Raw genomic sequence first — 22,723 nt, 5'->3', positions numbered from 1 at the left:
TATTGTGGTGGTCATTGCTGAGCAGTGTCTTTTGTGCCATGGCCAAGAAGCTGAACTAAAATTTTAATAAGGTTTACAGCGCCTGCATCTGTCTGAAGAATATTCACACACCATGAGTGGCAGCCTCACATAAGACCAGTGTATGGCACTCCTGGTGATGTGGCCAATGTATGGTACATATTTCCCGGCAAGCTTCACCGTGGGAGAACGGCTGTTGAACGCTTGGACATCTCTCTCTGCTCTCCTGCGACCTCCGCACCATTAAGTTACAACATTCATGTGCAGGCTGGCCGGTCGCCAAACACAACAGCCAATTTATTAAACTCCCTTCCTTTCCCGCCTACTGACACTATGCAAGAAGAGTGCTGGTCTAATTAACAAGCAGGATATATTTTGCTGAGATTAGCTGCTTAAAATCATTCAAGCAGTTCAATACACTTTTAAAGTTTTTTATTTTAACTAACTTCTAGATTATATTACTATGATCAGCTAACTGTAACTAATAACGTGATATATTTATTGTATTGTACATTTTTGTGCTTATTTTTCTTTAAAAGCCATGCTTCTGTTTATAGTGTGCAATGACATATACACACACCGGCCACTTTATTAGGTACACCTTGCTAGTACCAGGTTGGACCCCCCTTTGCCCTCAGAATTGCCTTAATGTTTTGTAGCATGGATTCAACAAGGTGTTGGAAACATTCCTCGGAGATTTTGCTCCATATTGACATGATAGTATCACTCAGTTGCTGCATGTTTGTCGGCTGCACAATCGTGATGCAAATCTCCCGTTTCACCACATCCCAAAGGTGCTCTATTGGATTGAGCTTTGGTGACTGTGGGGGGCATTGGAGTACAGTGAATTCATTGTCATGCATTGTGGTGCATCATCCTGCTGGAAGGAACCATCAGAAGATGGGTACACTGTAGTCATAAAGGGATGGACATGGTAAACAACAATAATCAGGTAGGCCGTGGCGTTTAAACGATGCTCAATTGGTACTAAAGGGCCCAAAGTGTGCAAAAAAAATATCCCCCACACCATTACACCACCACCACCAGCCTGAACCGTTGATACCAGGCAGGATGAATCCATGCTTTCATGTTGTTTACGCCAAATTCTGACCCTACCATCTGAATTTCACAGCTGAAATTGAGATTCATCAGACCAGGCAACGTTTTTCCAGTCTTCTATTGTCCTATTTTGGTGAGCCTGTGCGAATTGTAGCCTCAGTTTCCTGCTCTTAGCTGACAGGAGTGGCACTCGGTGTGGTCTTCTGCTCCTGTAGCTCATCTGCTTTAAGGTTCAATGTGTTCAGAGATGGTATTCTGCATATCTTGGTTGTAACGAGTAGTTATTTGAGTTTTGTCCACACAACTGCCGCTCACTGGATATTTTGTCTTTTTTGGACCATTCGCTGTAAACCCTACAGATGGTTATGCGTGAAAATCCCAGTAGATCAGCAGTTATACTCAGAAATACTCAGACCAGCTCGTCTGGCACCAACAACCATGCCATGTTCAGAGTCACTTAAATCCCCTTTCTTCACCTTTCTGATGCTCTGTTTAACCACTTAAGGACCGCCTAACGCCGATTTACGTCGGCAAAGCGGCACGGGCAGGCAAAATCACGTACATGTACGTGATTTGCCTTTCCCGCGGGTGGGGGGTCCGATCGGACCCCCCCCCGCCGCCCGAGGCGGTCCCGTTCTGTTCCCCGGTGATCCGAGATGAGGGGGAGGCCATCCGTTCGTGGCCCCCCCCTCGCGATCGCCGCCGGCCAATGGGAACATTCCTTTGCTGCTGTATGCTAAACAGCAGCAAAGGAAATGATGTCATCTCTCCTCAGCTCGGTATTCCGTTCCAGCGCCGAGGGGAGAAGACATCAATGTAAGTGCACAACACACTACACACACAGTAGAACATGCCAGGCATACAAAACACCCCGATCCCCCCCCAATCACACCCCCCCCCCTGTCACAAACTGACACCAGCAGGTTTTTTTTTTTTTTTTTTTTTCTGATTACTGCATGGTGTCAGTTTGTGACAGTTACAGTGTTGGGACAGTGAATATTACCCCCCTTTAGGTCTAGGGTACCCCCCTAACCCCCCCTAATAAAGTTTTATCCCCTTGATCACCCCCTGTCACCAGTGTTGCTAAGCGATCATTTTTCTGATCGCTGTATTAGTGTCACTGGTGACGCTAGTTAGGGACGTAAATATTTAGGTTCGCCGTCAGCGTTTTATAGCGTCAGGGACCCCCATATACTATCTAATAAATGTTTTAACCCCTTGATTGCCCCCTAGTTAACCCTTTCACCACTGATCACCGTATAAACGTTACGGTTGACGCTGGTTAGTTTGTTTATTTTTTATAGTGTCAGGGCACCCGCCGTTTATTACCGAATAAAGGTTTAGCCCCCTGATCGCCCGGCGGTGATATGCGTCGCCCCAGGCAGCGTCAGATTAGCGCCAGTACCGCTAACACCCACGCACGCAGCATACGCCTCCCTTAGTGGTATAGTATCTGTACGGATCAATATCTGATCTGATCAGATCTATACTAGCGTCCCCAGCAGTTTAGGGTTCCCAAAAACGCAGTGTTAGCGGGATCAGCCCAGATACCCGCTAGCACCTGCGTTTTGCCCCTCCGCCCGGCCCACCCAAGTGCAGTATCGATCGATCGCTGTCACTTACAAAACACTAAACGCATAACTGCAGCGTTCGCAGAGTCAGGCCTGATCCCTGCGATCGCTAACAGTTTTTTTGGTAGCATTTTGGTGAACTGGCAAGCAAGCCCCAGGCAGCGTCAGGTTAGCGCCAGTAGCGCTAACACCCACGCACGCACCGTACACCTCCCTTAGTGGTATAGTATCTGATCGGATCAATATCTGATCCGATCAGATCTATACTAGCGTCCCCAGCAGTTTAGGGTTCCCAAAAACGCAGTGTTAGCGGGATCAGCCCAGATACCTGCTAGCACCTGCGTTTTGCCCCTCCGCCCGGCCCAGCCCAGCCCACCCAAGTGCAGTATCGATCGATCACTGTCCCTTACAAAACACTAAACGCATAACTGCAGCGTTCGCAGAGTCAGGCCTGATCCCTGCGATCGCTAACAGTTTTTTTGGTAGCGTTTTGGTGAACTGGCAAGCACCAGCCCCAGGCAGCGTCAGGTTAGCGCCAGTACCGCTAACACCCACGCACGCAGCATACACCTCCCTTAGTGGTATAGTATCTGAACGGATCAATATCTGATCCGATCAGATCTATACTAGCGTCCCCAGCAGTTTAGGGTTCCCAAAAACGCAGTGTTAGCGGGATCAGCCCAGATACCTGCTAGCACCTGTGTTTTGCCCCTCCGCCCGGCCCAGCCCAGCCCACCCAAGTGCAGTATCGATCGATCACTGACACTTACAAAACACTAAACACATAACTGCAGCGTTCGCAGAGTCAGGCCTGATCCCTGCGATCGCTAACAGTTTTTTTGGTAGCGTTTTGGTGAACTGGCAAGCACCAGCGGCCTAGTACACCCCGGTCGTTGTCAAACCAGCACTGCAGCAACACTTGGTGACGTGGCGAGTCCCATAAGTGCAGTTCAAGCTGGTGAGGTGGCAAGCACAAGTAGTGTCCCGCTGCCACCAAAAAGACAAACACAGGCCCGTCGTGCCCATAGTGCCCTTCCTGCTGCATTCGCCAATCCTAATTGGGAACCCACCGCTTCTGCAGCGCCCGTACTTCCCCCATTCACATCCCCAATCAAATGCAGTCAGCTGCATGAGAGGCATTTTCTTTATGTCCTCCCGAGTACCCCTACCCAACGAACCCCCCCAAAAAAGATGTTGTGTCTGCAGGAAGCGCGGATATAGGCGTGACACCCGCTATTATTGTCCCTCCTGTCCTGACAATCCTGGTCTTTGCATTGGTGAATGTTTTGAACGCTACCATTCACTAGTTGAGTATTAGCGTAGGGTACAGCATTGCACAGACTAGGCACACTTTCACAGGGTCTCCCAAGATGCCATCGCATTTTGAGAGACCCGAACCTGGAACCGGTTACAGTTATAAAAGTTAGTTACAAAAAAAGTGTCAAAAAAAAAATATATATATAAAATAAAAAAAAATAGTTGTCGTTTTATTGATCTCTCTCTCTCTATTCTCTCTCTATTGTTCTGCTCTTTTTTACTGTATTCTATTCTGCAATGTTTTATTGTTGTTATGTTTTATCATGTTTGCTTTTCAGGTATGCAATTTTTTATACTTTACCGTTTACTGTGCTTTATTGTTAACCATTTTTTTGTCTTCAGGTACGCCATTCACGACTTTGAGTGGTTATACCAGAATGATGCCTGCAGGTTTAGGTATCATCTTGGTATCATTCTTTTCAGCCAGCGGTCGGCTTTCATGTAAAAGCAATCCTAGCGGCTAATTAGCCTCTAGACTGCTTTTACAAGCCGTGGGAGGGAATGCCCCCCCCCACCGTCTTCCGTGTTTTTCTCTGGCTCTCCTGTCTCAACAGGGAACCTGAGAATGCAGCCGGTGATTCAGCCAGCTGACCATAGAGCTGATCAGAGACCAGAGTGGCTCCAAACATCTCTATGGCCTAAGAAACCGGAAGCTACGAGCATTTTATGACTTAGATTTCGCCGGATGTAAATAGCGCCATTGGGAAATTGGGGAAGCATTTTATCACACCGATCTTGGTGTGGTCAGATGCTTTGAGGGCAGAGGAGAGATCTAGGGTCTAATAGACCCCAATTTTTTCAAAAAAGAGTACCTGTCACTACCTATTGCTATCATAGGGGATATTTACATTCCCCGAGATAACAATAAAAATGATTAAAAAAAAAAAATATGAAAGGAACAGTTTAAAAATAAGATAAAAAAAGCAGAAAAATAATAAAGAAAAAAAAAAAAAAAAAAAAAGCACCCCTGTCGCCCCCTGCTCTCGCGCTAAGGCGAACGCAATCGGCGGTGTCTGTCGTCAAACGTAAACAGCAATTGCACCATGCATGTGAGGTATCACCGCGAAGGTCAGATCGAGGGCAGTAATTTTTGCAGTAGACCTCCTCTGTAGATCTAAAGTGGTAACCTGTAAAGGCTTTTAAAGGCTTTTAAAAATGTATTTATTTTGTTGCCACTGCACGTTTGTGCGCAATTTTAAAGCATGTCATGTTTGGTATCCATGTACTCGGCCTAAGATCATCTTTTTTATTTCATCAAACATTTGGGCAATATAGTGTGTTTTAGTGCATTAAAATTTAAAAAAGTGTGTTTTTTCCCCAAAAAATGCGTTTGAAAAATCGCTGCGCAAATACTGTGTGAAAAAAAAAAATGAAACACCCACCATTTTAATCTGTAGGGCATTTGCTTTAAAAAAATATATAATGTTTGGGGGTTCAAAGTAATTTTTTTGCAAAAAAAAAATAACTTTTTCATGTAAACAATAAGTGTCAGAAAGGGCTTTGTCTTCAAGTGGTTAGAAGAGTGGGTGATGTGTGACATAAGCTTCTAAATGTTGTGCATAAAATGCCAGGACAGTTCAAAACCCCCCCAAATGACCCCATTTTGGAAAGTAGACACCCCAAGCTATTTGCTGAGAGGCATGTTGAGTCCATGGAATATTTTATATTGCGACACAAGTTGCGGGAAAGAGACACATTTTTTTTTTTTTTTGCACAAAGTTGTCACTAAATGTTATATTGCTCAAACATGCCATGGGAATATGTGAAATTACACCCCAAAATACATTCTGCTGCTTCTCCTGAGTACGGGGATACCACATGTGTGAGACTTTTTGGGAGCCTAGCCGCGTACGGGACCCCGAAAACCAAGCACCGCCTTCAGGCTTTCTAAGGGCGTGAATTTTTGATTTCACTCTTCACTGCCTATCACAGTTTTGGAGGCCATGGAAAGCCCAGGTGGCACAAACCCCCCCCAAATGACCCCATTTTGGAAAGTAGACACCCCAAGCTATTTGCTGAGAGGTATAGTGAGTATTTTGCAGACCTCACTTTTTGTCACAAAGTTTTGAAAATTGAAAAAAGAAAAAAAAAAATGTTTTTTCTTGTCTTTCTTCATTTTCAAAAACAAATGAGAGCTGCAAAATACTCACCATGCCTCTCAGCAAATAGCTTGGGGTGTCTACTTTCCAAAATGGGGTCATTTGGGGGGGTTTTGTGCCACCTGGGCATTCCATGGCCTCCGAAACTGTGATAGGCAGTGAAGAGTGAAATCAAAAATTTTCACCCTTAGAAATCCTGAAGGCGGTGATTGGTTTTCGGGGTCCCGTACGCGGCTAGGCTCCCAAAAAGTCCCACACATGTGGTATCCCCATACTCAGGAGAAGCAGCTAAATGTATTTTGGGGTGCAATTCCACATATGCCCATGGCCTGTGTGAGCAATATATCATTTAGTGACAACTTTATGCAAAAAAAAAAAAAAAAAAAAAAAAAGTGTCACTTTCCCACAACTTGTGTCAAAATATAAAATATTCCATGGACTCAATATGCCTCTCAGCAAATAGCTTGGGGTGTCTACTTTCCAAAATGGGGTCATTTTGGGGGGTTTTGTGCCACCTGGGCATTCCATGGCCTCCGAAACTGTGATAGGTAGTGAGGAGTAAAATCAAAAATTTACACCCTTAGAAATCCTGAAGGTGGTGATTGGTTTTCGGGGCCCCGTACGCGGCTAGGCTCCCAAAAAGTCCCACACATGTGGTATCCCCATACTCAGGAGAAGCAGCTGAATGTATTTTGGGGTGCAATTCCACATAGGCCCATGGCCTGTGTGAGCAATATATCATTTAGTGACAACTTTTTGTAAATATTTTTTTTTTTTTTTTTTTTTGTCATTATTCAATCACTTGGGACAAAAAAAATAAATATTCAATGGGTTCAACATGCCTCTCAGCAATTTCCTTGGGGTGTATACTTTCCAAAATGGGGTCACTTGGGGGGGTTTTGTACTGCCCTGCCATTTTAGCACCTCAAGAAATGACATAGGCAGTCATAAACTAAAAGCTGTGTAAATTACAGAAAATGTACCCTAGTTTGTAGACGCTATAACTTTTGCGTAAACCAATAAATATACGCTTATTGACATTTTTTTTACCAAAGACATGTGGCCGAATACATTTTGGCCTAAATGTATGACTAAAATTTAGTTTATTGGATTTTTTTTATAACAAAAAGTAGAAAATATCATTTTTTTTCAAAATTTTCGGTCTTTTTCCGTTTATAGCGCAAAAAATAAAAACCGCAGAGGTGATCAAATACCATCAAAAGAAAGCTCTATTTGTGGGAAGAAAAGGACGCAAATTTCGTTTGGGTACAGCATTGCATGACCGCGCAATTAGCAGTTAAAGCGACGCAGTGCCAAATTGGAAAAAGACCTCTGGTCCTTAGGCAGCATAATGGTCCGGGGCTCAAGTGGTTAAACTTCAGCAAATGGTCTTCACCACATCTAGATACCTAAATGAATTGAGTTGCTGTCATGTAATTGGCTGATTAGCAATTTGTGTTACCAAGGAATTGAACAGGTGTACCTAATAAAGGGGCCGGTGAGAGTTTGTACACGTATTACAAGATTAGCAGTACAGAAAGGTGTTTGGGCTTTTCTTTTCTTTAGTAAGGATAATCATATCTGCCGAGGTTCGATCTGCTAAGGGCTCAGCAAATCTTGTTTGAAATTCAGCGATCCTGAACTAAGTGGCAAATCCAATTTTTAAGACTAATAGAAAAACTACTGTCATAAAGTGCACTAGACGCTGGGCACTGCCACGGGAAATGTGTACCAATGAAGCAGCCACAAAGGCAACAATAAAAATACATAAACCCTGTTAACCACTTCAACCCCATAGGACATACCAGTACATCCTCCAGTTAAAGTGGTTATATCAGGATGGTGGCCCGGTGCCAGAATTTTTAGCCAGTGATACTCTATATACAACCATTTTATCACATCTACAGTTTAACCAAAAATAGAGATCCTAGCAACATAAAATAAAAACAACAATAAACCCCTGAAATAAATAAAAAACCCAAAAACTGCCCTTTGAAACACACATATTTTTTAGACGGAAGCATTGCAGGGAAAAAAAGCTTGCTATGAATGAAACAACAGCTAAAAGTGACTGCTGACCTCCAGCCCACCACAAAATAAAATGTAAGAGAAAATGCCCCCCCCCCTCCAAAAAAAGGTAGCAAAGGGGTTTTTTGCTCAGAAATTTAGCAATCACATTTAAAGCGATATTAAAGTCTTGTTTGCTTTTCTTTAAATAACAAACATGTTATACTTACGTGATCTATGCAGTGATTTTGCAGAGAGCAGTCCAGATCCTCCTCTTCTAGGTTCCCTCGTCAGAACTCCTGGCCCCTCCCACCTGCCGAGAGCCCCACAGCGAGCAGCTTGCTCTGGGGGCACCCAAGCAGGCGAGCTCCCGAGCCACAGCTCTGTGTATCCATTCACACATGGAGCCGCAGCTTGGCCCTGCCCCCTCTGTCAACTGCTCAATGGCTCCTGCTGCTGCCAAAAGCCAATCGGAGTGCGAATCCCCAGAGAGGCAAGGCTCTCGTGGACATCGCTGGATTGAGAGGGGGCTCAGGTAAGTAACAGGGAGGGCTGCTGCACACAGGTTTTTTTTAATACTCCCTTGTGCCTTTACAACCACTTTAAAGTACAGTTTCCCAACTGATCCTATTCTCACCTTATGTAGTTTGTCAGCTTTCTCTACAGCGACTTCAAAAACAAAGATTCTTTTATAGTGATAGAGCCCCTTAAATGGCCCTTCTAAGCCTGATGGCCATAGTTCAAAGGCCATACAGCCCATTATGGTTGAAAAGAATTCCCATGCCAATCTGCATATAAATTTACCCAGACCAAGCAAACCCAAACCTCATCCTTCTTCTGCCATCCAGCTCTATCAATCCCTGGGTGACTAGGCACTGATTGTTTTATTTTCTGCTAAAAAAAGAGAACGGTATTGTCTTATGTCATACATATGCTTGGTTGATCAGATTGGAAGGCCATTGTTGCCCCCAAGTGTGATGAATGATTGACAAATGCCTTGTCATCTGAAATCCTCAATGAGCTGTCTGCATATTTGTGGCTTGCTTTAAATTCTAGCTTCTTCATCAATATTGCACAAACTGAAATGAAAGCAGATCTTTGCCCCCAGATCACTCCCCACATTTACATAGTTACATAGTAGGTGAGGTTGAAAAAAGACACAAGTCCATCAAGTCCAACCTATGTGTGTGATTATGTGTCACTATTACATTACATATCCCTGTATATTGCGGTCATTCAGGTGATTATCTAATAGTTTCTTGAATCTATCAATGCTCCCCGCTGAGACCACTGCCTGTGGAAGGGAATTCCACATCCTTGCCGCTCTTACAGTAAAGAACCCTCTACGTAGTTTAAGGTTAAACCTCTTTTCTTCTAATTGTAATGAGTGGCCACGAGTCTTATTAAACTCTCTTCTGCGAAAAAGTTTTATCCCTATTGTGGGGTCACCAGTACAGTATTTGTAAATTGAAATCATATCCCCTCTCAAGCGTCTCTTCTCCAGAGAGAATAAGTTCAGTGCTCGCAACCTTTCCTCATAACTAAGATCCTCCAGACCCTTTATTAGCTTTGTTGCCCTTCTTTGTACTCGCTCCATTTCCAGTACATCCTTCCTGAGGACTGGTGCCCAGAACTGGACAGCATACTCCAGGTGCGGGCGGACCAGAGTCTTGTAGAGCGGGAGAATTATCGTTTTATCTCTGCAGTTGATCCCCCTTTTAATGCATGCCAATATTCTGTTTGCTTTATTAGCAGCAGCTTGGCATTGCATGCCATTGCTGAGCCTATCATCCACTAGGACCCCCAGGTCCTTTTCCATCCTAGATTTCCCCAGAGGTTCTCCCCCCAGTGTATAGATTGCATTCATATTTTTGCCACCCAAATGCATTATTTTACATTTTTCTACATTGAACCTCATTTGCCATGTAGTCGCCCACCCCATTAATTTGTTCAGATCTTTTTGCAAGATTTCCACATCCTGCGGAGAAGTTATTGCAAATACAGAGATTGAACTGTTTATCCCATCCTCCAGGTCGTTTATAAACAAATTAAATAGGATTGGTCCCAGCACAGAACCCTGGGGAACCCCACTACCCACCCCTGACCATTCTGAGTACTCCCCATTTATCACCACCCTCTGAACACGCCCTTGTAGCCATTTCTGTCAGCTTCCGCAGTATGAATTGGTGTTTTCCTTTTTTTTTTGTCTGATTAATGCTTTTTCACACTTTATCCCTGGCCCCATCACCAGAGTGTTATTTTTCAGAGTGAGCGTAGTGTTTGTAGATTCTGTGGTTTATGCCCTGAACTTTATCCAGCAATTGGCCTCCATTTACCCTCTTGGAGGAGCTGGTACTGGTCTGGGACATTTCCCACTGCAGGGGCTTGGCTATATATTTGAGGTGCAATCAGAGGAGGGTTAGTGGGGGCTAGGCAGGGGATAGTGGGCTCCCCAGCTCCTGTGGGGCAGTGGGTGTTAGGGCGGGTGTGGGTTTGAGGGGGGGGGGTGGATTTGGGTGTCTCTGGGGTGTTAGGGTGGCTTGGGGGGGTTTGGTAGGTGCGGGGTGGGCGGAAGGATCTGTGATGCAATATTTTAATTGTATGGCTGTTTAACAACATCATCTTTTTGAAGAGATAGCCATGTGGGTATATGTTCCCTTTGTTTCTCTTTTTTTGATGTATGTTTAGTTTTGGGTACACCCCACCAATACTGTATATGTGAAGGCACCTCTTCACTTGGGTATACATTTTGCTTGGGCTCCCTAGACCATTTTTTTGCTTTGTATTTCCCATCACCATTCTCACCTAGGTGAGAATGACATGTCCCTGTTGCCTTAGCTTTCTGGGATCTCATGTCACCTATCCCAGGAGGCTGCAGGAGTATGAACTGACAGCGGCCGGTGGGTAGAGCAGTACCAAAATGACTGCATAGGACCTGGGCTGCTGCACCTGATCAGCGGATTTCAGCACAGTAATGCTAGATCTGCTGGGCAGGTGAGTTTTTGAATCAAAGATAGCCTAGGTAACAGGTAAGCGCAGATTTAAAAAAATGACAGAGGTGTGAGTCAAGTTCCCCTTTAATATAAACAGTTATATATTTGTAAAAAAAAAACCTGCAAGATCGCATACAAGCTCATCATGAAATACTTACCTTAGAACAAAGCTGTTGCAGTGGTCCCTGTACACCAATGTGACCGGCGACATGTCTCCTGGAGTTATCTCAGGGTTCGCGGGCTTCGGCGCTGTGATTGACCGGAGCTGTGATGACGTCACTCCCACACATGCGCGCGGGAGTCGACGGTCACGGCACAGCTCCTGAAGAAACGGCACGAGCGAGTCGTTTCTTCAGTGCACATGTGCCAATGACGTCGGCACATGTGGATACAGTGAATATCTCCTAAACGGTGCAAGTTTAGGAGATATTTACAGTAAATACAGGTAACCCTTATTATAGGCTTACCTCTAGGTAAAAGTGGTGTAACAGGGTTTACAACCACTTTAACTGCAACATTTAAAGAGTTAATGCGTTCCCGCAGTCTGTCACAGCTGCCCTTTAGCAAAAAGTTTGATTTCAGTTAAACAAACATTATTTTTGGACCTGAAGATGCCTGATTTATGACAACATGAAGTGACAGAAAGAGTACGAACGTCCAATAAAAATGTTTTCCAGGAGAGGTACATTATAGACATTGTCTAGACTGTCTGACAGCTACTGAGCGATACGGGTATTGTATTCTTTATATTCTTTACTTTGTATTTACATATAGAATTTAAATATAAGAAAATACAGTATTTAATTATAGTATATACTATAATATAAAATTATTAAAGCAATAGCAATAATATAAGTTATTATTATTTATTATTATTATACAGGATTTATATAGCGGCAACAGTTTGCGCAGCACTTTATAATGTGAGGGCAGACATTACAGTTACAATACAATTCAATACAGGAGGAATCAGAGACCCTGCTCATTAGAGCTTACAATCTAGGAGAGAGGGTCAAGAGATACAAAAGGTAATAGCTGTGGGGTATAAGTAGGGTTGCCACCTGTCCAGTTTTGACCCGGACAGTCCAGGTTTGGACACATGTGCTAGGGTTTCAAGCTCCCTCAAACCCAGACACATATAGCAACAGTTCAACAGTCCTGTGACCAGTGGCCCTGGCCACAACATCTAGAACAGCGCATCCTGATTCCAATGTTCAATATTACACTGCCACTGCCTGTGCGCTCCGAGCCCAGCTCAGCGATGGGCAGCGGGCGCCCTGTGATTGGCTGAATGGGTCACGTGCGGGTGGCGGACATGAGGGTCTATGATTGGCCCGGTGGAGCTGGACTGTGGGTGATCACGGCTGCCAGGAGTCTTGCCTCCCTGCCTGGCATGCGCTGTGTGTCTCCTCACTGAGGTCTCTTTCTCATCTGCCCTCTCACCCCCCTCTGTCAGCCCGATGCTCTCTGTAAGCCACCCTCCTTTTGTCAGCTACTCCCCCTCTCTGTCGGCCACCCCCCCTCTCTGTCAGTCTTCCCCCTCTCTGTCGGCCACCCCCCCTCTCTGTCAGTCTTCCCCCTCTCTGTCAGCCACCCCCCCTCTCTGTCAGCCACCCCCCCCATTGTCAGCACCCCTCTCTCTGTCACCCCCCTCTGTCAGCACCCCTCCTTCTCTGTCAGCCACCCCCCCTTCTCTGTCAGCCACCTCCCTCTCTGTCAGCCACCTCCGCTCTGTCAGCCCACCCCCTCTATGTCAGCTACCCCCTCCCTCTGTCAGTCACCCACCCTCTCTGTGAGCACCCACCCTCTCTGTCAGCCACCCCCTCTGTCAGTCACCCACCCTCTCTGTCAGCCACCCCCTCTGTCAGTCACCCACCCTCTCTGTGAGCACCCACCCCCTCTGTCAGCCCACCCCTCTTTGTCAGCCCCCCTCTATGTCAGCCCACCCCGTCAGCTACCCCCCTCTATATCAGCCCACCCCCTCTTTGTCAGCTTCCCCCTCCTCTGTCAGCCACCCACCCCCTCTTTGTCAGCCACCCTCTGTCAGCCACCCTCCTCTCTGTCAGCCCACCCCTTCTTTGTCAGGGCACCTCCTCAGTGTCAGCCCCCCCCTCTGTCAGCCACCCCCTCTATATCAGCACCCCTTTTTATGTGTTTTGAATGTGTTTTGGAATAAACAATATTTTAATTGCCCTTAAACAAACTATAGTCACTTGTGAAACCTTTAAAGTCTCATAGACTGTAACTTGTTTAATATTCTTTGTAACTTTGTCAAAAGGCGCTAAGTGGAAGCAGGGGCTGATCTGTTTTAAAGATTTGCAAGCCCAGCAACAAACTGAACAGACACCAGGATTTACATGCTTGTGTCATCTCTGAGCCAATATCTCAGTCGTGAAAATATATGCTAACCCTGGATAAAGCCTGAACAAAAATGTAATTGTTCCTCTGAAGAAAAAAGCAGTTGGGGGCATTGCCAGAAGGAGTACTGTGATCTCTGTGAGAGGTAATAAATATCTGGAAGTGTAACACTTAATGTGTTACTAAACTCACAACAGTAAAATCAGTCCTTATATGCAGTAAAGCATGCTTGTTGTACTCACTGTGGAACCTAAGGGGTTAATCCTCTGCATTGTGTAAAAGACTGTTTGATCCTGACTTCTCTGATCTTCCCCTCCTTCCACAGTCCCCAATCAATCTCCTGATAGAACAGAGCCTTGGGGGCAAGTTGCACGTGCTCAGTTTAGTGTGCATTGACAGAGAGTTTTTTTTCTTGGGAGAGTGCATGTGATCAGTACAGGGCCAATCAGCACTGTCCAGACAGAGGGTCAGGGGTCCTTCAGCCTCATAGGACAGACTCTTCCTACCAGCTTTTACCAGCCTCTGATAGAAGTCACAAGACTTCTCTAACCACTGATGGAGACCTGATATAGTGAATGCAGGGTCCTGGGTTTAGTAACACTTTTACTTCACATGCATACACTAAACATGAAAAATGTACAGTTGTGCTCATAAGTTTACATACCCTGGCAGAATTTATGATTTCTTGGCCATTTTTCAGAGAATATGAATGATAACACAAAAACTTTTCTTTCACTCGTGGTTAGTGTTTGGCTGAAGCCATTTATTATCAATCAACTGTGTTTACTCTTTTTAAATCATAATCACAACAGAAACTACCCAAATGACCCTGATAAAAGTTTACATACCCCAGTTCTTAATACCGTGTATTGCCCCCTTTAACATCAATGACAGTTTGAAGTCTTTTGTGGAATTTGTGGATGAGGCTCTTTATCTTCTCAGATGGTAAAGCTGCCCATTCTTCTTGGCAAAAAGCCTCCAGTTCCTGTCAATTGTTGGGCTGTCTTGCATGGACTGCCATTTGAGATCTCCCCAGAGTGGCTCAATGATACTGAGGTCAGGAGACTGAGATGGTCACTCCAGAACCTTCACTTTATTCTGCTGTAGCCAATGACATGTAGACTTGGCCTTGTGTTTTGGATCATTGTCATGTTGGAATGTCCAAGTACGTCCCATGCGCAGCTTCCTGGCTGATGAATGCAAATGTTCCTCCAGTATTTTTTGATAACATACTGCATTCATTTTGCCATCAATTTTGACCAAATTTCCTGTGCCTTTGTAGTTCACACATCCCCAAAACATCAGGGATCCACCTCCGTGTTTTATAGTAGGAATGGTGTACCTTTCATCAAAGGCTTTGTTGACTCCTCTCCAAATGAAGCGTTTATGGTTGTGGCCAAAAAGCTCAATTCCTTGGATATCTTTTTATATCCCTTTCCTGTTTTATACAGTTCAACTACCTTTTCCTGCAGATCCTTTGACAATTCCTTTGCTTTCCCCATGACTCAGAATCCAGAAACGTCAGTGCAGCATTGGATGAAAGATACAAGGGTCTGTCAGGAGTTCAGAAACTCATTGACCTTTTATACACACACACTAATTACAACAAACAGATCACAGGTGAGGATGGTTACCTTTAATAGCCATTCAAACCCCTTAGTGTCAACTTATGTGCATGTTATCAGGCCAAAATAACCAGGATATGTAAACTTTTGATCAGGGTCATTTGGGTAGTTTCTGTTGTGATTATGATTTAAAAAAAGTAAACACAGTTGACTGATAATAAATGGCTTCAGCCAAACACTAACCATGAGTGAAAGAAAAGTTTTTCTGTTATCATTCATATTCTCTGAAAATGGTCAAGAAATCATAAATTCTGCCAGGGTATGTAAACTTATGAGCACAACTGTATCTAATGCAAGGTCTCCTTTAAAGCAGACATAAACGAAAAAAGACAAATTTGGGGCCTCCAAGAGCTTTTTGCCATAATGTGTACAGCATATTTGCATAATACAGCACACTTACCCAGCAAACTGATCCTCTTTAGTGCTCCTTTCCATGGCCAGCACTTCCATCTTCACCTGTTTTCTCAAGAGCAGAGGCTTTGGCCACCTTAAATGGCTCTGATGACAAAACTATTGCGCATGCGCACAGGAGTTACTTTGTCATGGCACAAAATTGTGCCGAAACTGAACACTGTGCTGTGCATGTGCAGCTCAGGGTACACCCAGAAAAAAAAACATTCTGAAAGGTAAGAAGAAGCGTTTATGAAAAAAGGAGACTTACACAGTCTACAGTATTCTTTTGTTTTAAAAAAATTCTATCTGTTTTTTAATACAGTGATTTACTGCTGTACTAAGCCTAATCATCAAACATGTTGGGTAAATTTCACTTGTTGCTGTGCATGCATGTGATAACCTGTCATTTTTCATTATATGGAATTGCCATCATCCTGTGCACACCAGCTGACAGATCAGATCAGACTGAGAGCCTGTGCTGGCTGCTCAAATGACAGAAAAGCAGTGACTTCCTCCTCATATTCTGCTGACCTTCTGCTGTGCAGGTCAGGAAGTGCAGCTTTTAGGGAGGGATCAGTGTGGGGATTTTCGCTCGTGTGGCCACGCAGACACCTTGCACAAGCACGGGGTGTTTCGTCCACAGAATGGGGCAATACTTGTGACAAAATGTCCTGCAAGATGAAATCCTCAACAATTAGATAGCTACTCTATAGACAAAATGGAGCCATTCAATAGCAACCAATCAAAGAGCAGACAGAACATTAACAGAGGATTGATTGTTGGTTGCTTAAAGAGCAACTCCACTTTTGTTGAGGAAAAAAAACACCCCCCTCTGGGTGATCTTTGTACATTGCAAGGATTTTAACAAACTTTGTCACAGATTCCTACGTTTTGCTATTTTGAAGAAATAGCTGTTTGTTTGCCTGTGTCTGTGGAAAGTGAATCTATAATTATATATTATATATAGTGATTTTATAATTATAATTTGTAATATAATATTTATCAATCAGCTGCTGTACTTGCAGGGCTCTAATGAGGAAATTGGCAGGGTCTGCATCCCTTTAGTCGTGATTTCCCTTTGGGAGTATAACACCAAAAATTACATTTTTGTTGCATGGGATACCCAAAATCTGGCTTGTATCTTAGTGCAGACTTCTGGGAAAATTAGTGAGCCAATCCCAGAAGCAGGAAATGACATTTCTGGGGGGTGTTCTCTATACCAGTGGTTGCCAACCTTTCGGATCTCATGGACCACTAAACTCACAATTTTGAATCCCGCAGACCCCTAACATAGTTACATAGTAGGTGAGGTTGAAAAAAGACATTGTATATCCCTACATGTTGTGGTCATTCAGGTGATTATCTAATCGTTTCTTGAAACTATTGATGCCCCCCGCTGAGACCATCACCTGTGGAAGGGAATTCCACATCCTTGCCGCTCTTACAGTAAAGAACCCTCTACGTAGTTTAAGGTTAAACCTCTTTTCTTCTAATTTTAATGAGTGGCTACGTGTCTTGTTAAACTCCCTTCTGCGAAAAAGTTTTATCCCTATTGTGGGGTCACCAGTACGGTATTTGTATATTGAAATCATATCCCCTCTCAAGCGTCTCTTCTCCAGAGAGAATAAGTTCAGTGCTCGCGCCTTTCCTCATACCAAATATCCTCCAGATCCTTTATTAGCTTTGTTACCCTTCTTTGTACTCGCTCCATTTCCAGTACATCCTTCCTGAGGACTGGTGCCCAGAACTGGTCAGCATACTCTAGGTGCGGCCGGACCAGAGTCTTATAGAGCGGGAGAATTATCGTTTTATCTCTTGAGTTGATCCCCTTTTTAATGCATGCCAATATTCTGTTTGCTTTGTTAGCAGCAGCTTGGCATTGCATGCCTGTCATCTACTAGGACCCCCAGGTCCTTTTCCATCCTAGATTTCCCCAGAGGTTCTCCTCCCAGTGTATAGATTGCATTCAAATGCATTATTTTACATTTTTCTACATTGAACCTCATTTGCCATGTAGTTGCCCACCCCATTAATTTGTTCAGGTCTTTTTGCAAGGTTTCCACATCCTGCGGAGAAGTTATTGCCCTGCTTAGCTTAGTATCGTCTGCAAATACAGAGATTGAACTGTTTACCCCATTCTCCAGGTCGTTTATGAACAAATTAAATAGGATTGGTCCCAGCACAGAACCCTGGGGGACTCAACTACCCACCCCTGACCATTCCGAGTACTCTCCATTTAACATGAATTTTACATGCCTTATACACACAATGCTCCATCTCTCTGTCACCCCCCCCCCCCCCCCGCACTCTGCATCACACTGCTGCCTTACACAGACTCATCATTGGATCTCACCTCATTATCTAGCCATGTACTCAAGCTCCATGCTCCCTCCCACAGGCTGTGATCAGCACTGCCATTGAAAGTCCCCTACCGCTCTCTGCACTACTCCCGACGCCTCCCTCTAAGTTCACAGGAGCCAGAACTACAGAGGAGGCATCGGATATCAATGTGCGCTGACAGTACTGAGTGTCAACAAAACTGGAAACAACATTGGGTGGTATACATGCACCACAATGTTGATTTACGGCAGAACCCCTGGGGACCATAACAATTTTCTTGTGGACCATCAGTGGTCCACGAATCCACTGGTTGGCGACCGCTGCTCTACACCATCTGTATACAGAACACCTCCATGTAAGCATACTTCATTGCATTTTACAGAAAATGACAGAGCTGCAGATTGAAAAAGAAAGGTAATTTTTAATATAATTTCATTACAATATGACTTGTGAAGCAAATGTATTAAGCTATATTATTTTTTTTCTTTTATTTGCTATTTTTTCCCACGAAAGTGGAGTTACCCTTTAATAAAGTCAGAAAAATATTTGCTGCTACAGCTTGTGCAAGAGCAGAGCAGGGAAAGTTCCAACTGCATTATGAGATTTTTCCCAGGTTCAGATCTTCACAGCTGTACAATTCTGAGGAGTGGAAGCCAACAGATATGACAATGGACATTTCCTGACAGCTCCATGCCAGCCTACCACTGGGTATGCTCCGCCCATACCCCCACCTGTAGGACCTAGCTCATAAATTTGACTCCCTCCCTCAGGCCGACCCCTACACAGTCCTTCTGTAATTAGAAGTCCAACTAATCATGGTTCAAAGAATGCCTTTCTCTCCTGCTAGAGAACATACCTGTGGTAAAGTACTGAATTGTCCTGGTGTTCCTCTCTCTTCACCACTCAGCGTCTACCTGCCTGGTGACTATTGGGACCATAGCTCAGTGGAGAAGATACCCTTTCCAGGGGTTTTTCTTCAACAGTGGATATACACCAAACTATTTATATCACACAGACACCTAGTACAAATCGTCTCAGCTGCCAGACAGTGGCACAAGGTCAAGTTTTCCATTCAGCTTCAGGGAAGCTCAAGTTAGTGGCCTTAATTTTGAGAGGTGAAGGCTCTCGGATTTAGGTTGCTCTTTGAGAATGGTAGATGCCCTCGTCAGAGCATGGAAGAGCAACATGAACAAAGTCTTCAACAAAGTCTGGCAAAACTCCAAGAATATTCTACATCAGAAGTTTTCTCCAGGGAAGCAAGAGTTTTTCTGGTCCCGATGCTGGATTCTATTCCAAAAGTGGCCACAAGATTCCATATAAGTCAAGAAATCGTGTTGCCTACTTTTCTTTTGGAAGATGGACAAGAAGTTAGCCCTTTGGATATCGGGAGACACTGAAGATGTATATCCATGCTATCCCAACTTTCAGGGTATCAGATTGCCTCTGTAATGGAAATTTGTACGTTCTGTATATAATTGTATTGTATTTTGTATGTATTGCACACTGCCCTCACTGTGCACGGCACTAATAATGTTTTCAGTAAATGTTTACATTCTTTCGAGTCCTGATTAGAATTAGCCTGCCTATGTAACGCCCCTTGTTACCATAAATGTACAATTGTAATATTAATGTGATACCTACGTAATCATGTGCATAAAAACCTTCAATTGCGTCATAATAAAGCAGAACAGTAATTTGGAAAGATGCTGAGCGTATCTTTTGTGTCTGTTCCCTACTGCAGTAGTTATTATTAATTTGGAACCACTAATCAATATGAGGATAGGAGTTGCCTATCATCAATTCAACCGAGTCAGCATGGCGAGCCAGCCAGGAGGGGATTCCAGGTGACCCTGAGTATCCGAAACGAGGAGCTTGAGACGATCCGGGAATTTCTGATAATCAGCCGGCTGAGGTAAGCCTTTTGCTTACATTTGAGTTATCAGACTTCCTTGATCGGTAAGGCATTTTCGGGACAAAGGGTACCTATTTTACTCCCCTTAATCGAACTGTATTGATTGGTGGTTATATGTTATGTTGTCCCTGTCTACTGTCCATCGGAGTGTTATAAATAAGAAAGGGAAGAATAGTACTGTTCACAGGTATATGTAGTAAATCTGCTAGATAAAGTAGTTTAGAGGCAAGAGGGTATAGGCACAAGTAGAGAAGAGAGAAGACTGGCCAGTCATTATGGGCATTGAATTAAGTAAGGGAATGAAGGGTAAGAGACCCTCAAAAATGCCCAGCGCAAGAGGAGCGCTATATATGAACCGAAGGTGTGGTTCCGCCTATACTGAGCCCCTATATTAATGGTTAGAGTGGACAGGGATCCACAATGGGTAACTGGGTTACCAAAGTCCACAGGGACTAAGAATCGTGCAGAGTAAATAGCTAAAGAAACAGTTATCTATGTGAGCAGGATGGATCAAGGGTGACATTAACACTAGACAGAAAGGGACATTTTCATGTTAAGTTGTGGGATGAATTTGGGATCAGGCACTACAACTAGTAAAAGTCAGAAACAGAGAAATGAGAGGTAAAACAGAATACTTTATATGTTGTCAGAGAGGGAAGATGGGATGAGCACTGTGGCTCCCCATCTGATCATAGAATCATAGAAACTAGATATAAAAGTTATTTAAACAAAATAAGGAAAGCAGAATTTAGGCAGGGAAATATTAAAGAGTTAAAAGAAAGTGAGAGAATGATATGCATGTATGTGCGAATGCTGGGACCTTTAGTTCTATTGCTTGTGTGTGTCATGTACGCAGATGTGACCCCCTCCTTTGCGCTCTCATGAAAGAAATGTGGCTGGGATGAGAGGTTAGTGATAAGCTGGAAGGACATCATGCCAATTTCTGTTTTTTAGACAAAACATTTATAACAAAATGTGCCGGGTTAACGAATCTAATGGTAAACAATGTGATCACAATTATTTTGAATCTGTTTTCCAAACACGGTAAAATGAAGGTTACATTTAACCGTGTATTACACAAATTGAATAGCCTTTGATAGTGGAAACAGTGCATTTAAAAAAGGGAAATTAAGTAAAATTAAGTAATAATGAGTATTAATTTCTAATATGAGTTTAACAATTATATAGATATATTGAAACTGGTTTAGACAACCTTTGGTTGGAAATGAAATCCAGGTTATTGGGGAAATTTGTAAAAATGGGATTAGTTTAGATTAAGATAACAATTTTGTAATTTTACATTTATTCAATAAGCCCTTATTGAGAGAAAAAAAAGATTAAGATGAGGTTGTTATTTGGAATAAAGCTGCCATAATATTTAACAAAGCCAAGATGGATGGGATACATAAGAAGTTCTTCTACAAAAATGATATTGTAAGGTTCTTGATAATAACTTGATGTTAGTCCATGATGTGAGAGTTGTTATAAATAAAATTTAAATATAACGGACCCATCACATCAAGTCCACACACCCTGTTAGGATAGATGCCACCTGCAGCCAGTTGTTTTATAGTTTTTGATGCTTTCTGGTCCATCATACAGATTGTTGGTCTTTTTGTTTTTATTTATTTTTATTTTTGAAATCCAAAGCAGAATGTGTGGATTATGAAATGATGTGCCCCTTTTTCTTGTAAGTACTGTGGTATAAGCAGAAGAATATTTTGGATTTATGGGCATCTCTCCACGACCGCAGGGTATTGTTATCATTTATTATAATATTGCCAGGAAAAAGTTGTCTTTTGAAACATGAGACTGGAGTTCTTACACAAATAGCATGATAGAAAACAAGACATTGTAATATATTTATGCAAGCTGGACCCAGTAATGAAGGGTTCATCCCGATATATCAGAGCTGTAGCTTTTATGCAAAGGTGCTATTAGACAAAGTTAGATATTGTTTTGGTCAATGGTCCGACATTCTGTGCAGCAAATATACAGCTAACTAAATGTTTGTTTAATGAAAGGTTTAAAATATGAGTTTGTTTATGTACAAATCTAACCATGACAAATGCGTACATTTATTCAAAAGAAAGGAAAAGACGCATGTGTTAAATTGATGGTATAGGAATCAGCTGCTGTGAGCCCAGTGCGGGACACACTCCCTGAAGACCCAGATATTTAATTTTTTGTAGATTTGAGTATGCAGTTTATCACCCAGAAGGATACTCTGTATTCAAAGTCATTGGATCCTTTTTCCCCAGCTCAAGAAACAGAGCTCCATGTTTTAGCAAAGCCTGTGAGCTGTAAAAAGAGTGTATATTTATATAGATAGTCGAGATATCGAGAGCTTTTGGTTCCATTTAAAGGGCCAGAAGTTTGTTTTTACTTCGGCAGGTAAACCAACCAAGCATGCCAAGTTAATTTGATCGGCTGTTTTCAGCCTTCCAGGTTCTTGCTGAGGTAGCCATATTAACTTTCACACATGGAAGCAGACCAGGTGACTAAGGATGCTGCATTTACAGCCCCGGACACTTGATGGGTCTGTGCAACTCACAGATTCCACCCTAGTTCTGGCCCAGTATAGCTGGGATTAATAATTCAACTTTAAGGACCCCAGAACGAGAAGAACAAGTGGTCCACAGGGGGCAACTTATTATGAAACAGGACTTTGGAAAAAGTGATCATTTATGTCTGCCAGCCACTCTTTTCCCTTCAGCTTGACACATGGACCGTGTCATCAGTCACAAGCAGTTATGGCTGCCTTAGTAAATGAGCGTGGGATAGAGCCAGGGTTCTCCACAGTTGTTTTTATAACATACCACTTCTTGTTTTACCTGTTACCAAAGGTGTTACCAAAAGCTGAACATCCCTCCCAGAGATTACAAAAAGATATATCCAGATGCCCAAGTCAGGATCTTACGAGTATGCATTTTGTCTGTATGGACATGTTTTTTGGATGTCCAGTGGCAAATGCTACTGCAAAGGCCACAGTAAAAAGTGTTATCAGAAGTAGTTTGTAAGTACAGAGTGC

This window comes from Aquarana catesbeiana, linkage group LG09 (genome assembly GCF_042186555.1).
Source record: "Aquarana catesbeiana isolate 2022-GZ linkage group LG09, ASM4218655v1, whole genome shotgun sequence".
Classification (NCBI taxonomy): Eukaryota; Metazoa; Chordata; class Amphibia; order Anura; family Ranidae; genus Aquarana; species Aquarana catesbeiana.
Note: the sequence above shows the minus strand (reverse complement) of the source record.